This window comes from Myotis brandtii, unplaced genomic scaffold, assembly GCF_000412655.1.
Source record: "Myotis brandtii unplaced genomic scaffold, ASM41265v1 scaffold782, whole genome shotgun sequence".
In the NCBI taxonomy this organism is placed as follows: Eukaryota; Metazoa; Chordata; class Mammalia; order Chiroptera; family Vespertilionidae; genus Myotis; species Myotis brandtii.
The window spans coordinates 30,468-34,223 of record NW_005371138.1 but is presented as its reverse complement, the minus strand read 5'-3'; positions in this window follow the sequence as shown (position 1 = coordinate 34,223).

Here is a 3,756-nt window from a genome sequence, read left to right as displayed (position 1 = left end):
GAGAATTTGAGAATTTATTGATTACCTTTTCACTCATACGTGTGTGTGTGTGTGTGTGTGTGTGTGTGTGTGTGTGTGAGGTTTTTTTTTTTAATTCTTTATTGATGAAATCTGTATTTCTGCCCCCTTTACCTCTTCAGTCTGAAGTCAGATTTCCTGGAATCAGAGCCTGGGGCCAGGAATCATGGGGACTAATCTCGTGTTCCCCCTTATGTGGCCTTCTCAGGAAGGAACATGTAGAATAGAAACTAATAACACAAATATGAATACAGGCAGGACTGGGTTTTGAGACAAATATATCCAAATCTGATTTACACATCTTACTAGTTGCCTCATTTCAGGCAAATTACTTAATGTCCCATAGGCTCTTCTTTCTCATCTGCAATATGGAGACAAATATTATTTAGAAATAAAACCCACAAAGATTTCCTCATAAGATTAAATTACATAATGATTGAAATGGGTTTAATACACAGCATCAGACACTTAGAAAGTATATGAAGGAGAGGAGAATTGCTTGGTTTCCAGTTAGGTCCGACCATAAACTGAAACCCTTATAAGTCCTTTTGTTTCTGAGAGTCTTTGCCTGTAACCTACCACCCTCCCCAAGGCTACTGGTCCATGCTTTGCCTCCACAGACCCTCTCATGGGAGCTGGAGTTGGCCACTATCTTTCCTAGGCTGGTTAATTCAACTTGGTTTCTTCACTTGAGAAGGATCAAAACTAACATTCATTGAAAGCTATTCCATGCTAGGACCTTTGCAATTATTATATCGTTAAGTAAAATTGTCCTATAAACTTGGTATATTGATGTCTTCTTTTTCAAATTAGAAAATTTAAACTAAGTGTTACAAGTCCACATAGCTTAATATAGTAACTTTCAAACAGTTTTGCTCACTACCCTCTTTTAGGTGATATCTAAAATGTTTCTCATACATTTAAATAGTTGTAAAATATATAATTTCCAGTATGTTCTAAATATTGACATTTTAAGCTATTACATTGCTCTTTTAAATATATCCATTGGAATCTAAATACCACAGCAATGTATAATGACATCATCCATTTAAAAAATAAAAAAACAGGCTCTTCTTTAACTGTCAGAAATTTTACATTGTCTTCTTCCCTTGAATTTTATCATAATGTATTACATTTTATCCCTCAGTGCTTTTACTTGTTCCATCATATTCTTCTCTGAAAAAAGAGATCAACATATATTTTATTTCCTATATTAGCATTATAAATATTATTAATAATAGAATTCATTAAACATTATAAATTTGTTACATTTTTAAAATATTATTAAATATAGAAAGTAAGTTTTTACTGGAAATGAATCTCTTAACAAGATAGATAGGATTTTTTTTAGTCAGTTCCAGTATCCATGAACAATTCTTATTACTAAGATGAAAAAAATGCTCAATGGTGATTCTATTTTTAATTTTGTAATTGTTTTAAAAGATTGTAAAAGCTAAGGCACCTCATTCACATAAAAAAATGAGAATGTGAATGGAAATTTTGTCATAGCAATTGCACAATTCTTTGAACTATTTCTGAGTTAAGTGCCAGAAAGTACCTAATGATCTAGCTTCAAAAATAATTTTTAATGATCTGTAAGTAGCAGCTTGATTAGATCCTTTTTCAATTTTGTTGAAAACAAATAATGGAAACCCTTTGACTTGCCAAGTATTTTTTAATATGTTTTTATTGATTTCAGAGAGGAAGGGAGAGGGAAAGAAAGATAGAAACATCAGTGGTGCAAGAGAATCAATTGGCTGCCTCCTGCACGTCCCCTACTGGGGATGCCTGCAACCCAGGCATGTGCCCTGACCTGGAATGGGAAAGTTTTTTACACTCTAAGAGAAATAAACCATAATAAATAAAAGATATTCTTTGCTTCCAAAATAATTTTACTTTCCTTTGGATATGCTGGGCCCTTTTATGATGAGTCATTAGGGGTAGGTGGTATTTTGAAACACTTTATCCATGTTGGAGTAAACTAATCACTTTCTGCCTGATTGAATCTTGATTTCCTTTTTCAAATTCTTTTCTGTTGGCTCTAGAAATATCTTTAAAGATATTGTAATGTCTTTTCCTTAAGCATGTAAAATTTCCTCCTGCTTTATCTGGTCACAGCTCTTAAGTTGTGCTAATGTCAGTGAGCACAAAATTAAAAGTAGCCATATAGCTACATAAAGATGTTTGTTTTATCCATTAGTCTTTTGTCCTTTTGATCATCTTTTTTGTGATGCTGAGAACACTCTTTATTTAAGTGGTATTGAGGTGATTGTTTAGCACTGGGTAGGAGCTTTAATAAAATGGATCAAACAAAGTAGCCATGAAAATTAATACACTTCCAACGACCTTCAGACATTTTGATCATGCCCCTGTGTAGTTTATTTGAAAGTTTCATGGTAATTATTTTTAATTTACCAGGTAACAAACTAGTTGCAAGGTTGAAACTCCTAATGCTTTAAAAATAAACAAGCAAAAAACTTTGGTGGCGCTAATAGACCTTTCAAAACTCGAAGGAGCTTTCTTTTTCACACTATGGTCAAAATCACACCTTCTAATAACTGCCCAAAGGGAAAAGACCAGAGTTCTGGGAGAACACATATAATGGAGTTCTAAAATGAGAGAAGGCCTGGCTAAGTAACAAACATCTACGTCAAGACCCAAGGGATAAATAGCCTTCAGAAAAGTGATGGAAGGAAATTCTTAAACCTCAGTTAAGAGGGCGGGGGAAGCAAAACAGTTCTCAGATAAACGGATAGAGTACAAGGAGAATTCACTCAAAGAAACAAACAACCCAGAAAGAAAGCAAGAACTGTCAAATAACCCAGTCTGAAAAATAGTGTGAGATACAGAACCCAATTACATGAAAGTGCTGAGTTTTATAGAACTACTTGGTAAACATAAATTCAATAAAACAAGAGCTGAAAGACTAAACGAAAAATTAAGTATCAGAATGGAAAGGAAGTGCAGCCAGCATTGCTCAGTGGTTGAGCATCGACCTATGAACCAGGAGGTCACGGTTCGATTCCTGGTCAGGGCACATGCCTGGGTTGTGAGCTCCATCCTCAGTGTGGGGCATGCAGGAGGCGGCCAAATGATGATTCTCTCTCATCATTGCTGTTTCTGTCTCTCTCTCCTTCTCCCTTCCTCTCTGAAGTCAATAAATATATACATATATTAAAAGAAATAAAAAATTTAAGGCTAAGGAATAAAAGGACACCCAAACAACGTTATTTATAAATTAGAAATTGCATGAACAGGACAGATACAGCTAAAACTCAAATATCCCATATTATTTTTGCTTTAAACATCCAATTCCCTTTTTAAGAGTTAAAAAATTTTAAACATCTGTACCACAAATTTATGTTTCTCTAATAGTCTTCTGAGGGGCCCTGGGACACTGCAGCAAACTCACAGGGGCACCATGAGGTATTTAAATTTTTCTAGGCAAGCATACTTGACATCTGTACTGTATATTAGTATTGCGTAAACTACTAGCTTAATTGTGCAACTTTCAAACCTTGGAATTAGATCAGACACCAACACCAACTACTAGTTTTGATAATTAGATCACATTATTTTCCTTTTGCTGATGTTATTTCTTTTTTTTTTTAAATTAAATCTTTATTGTTCAGATTACATTTGTTCCTCTTTTTTTTTCCCCCCCTAACTCCCCTCCTCCCAGTTCCCGCCCCACCCTCCGCCCTCACTCCCCACCCACTGTCCCCCTCCATAGGTGCA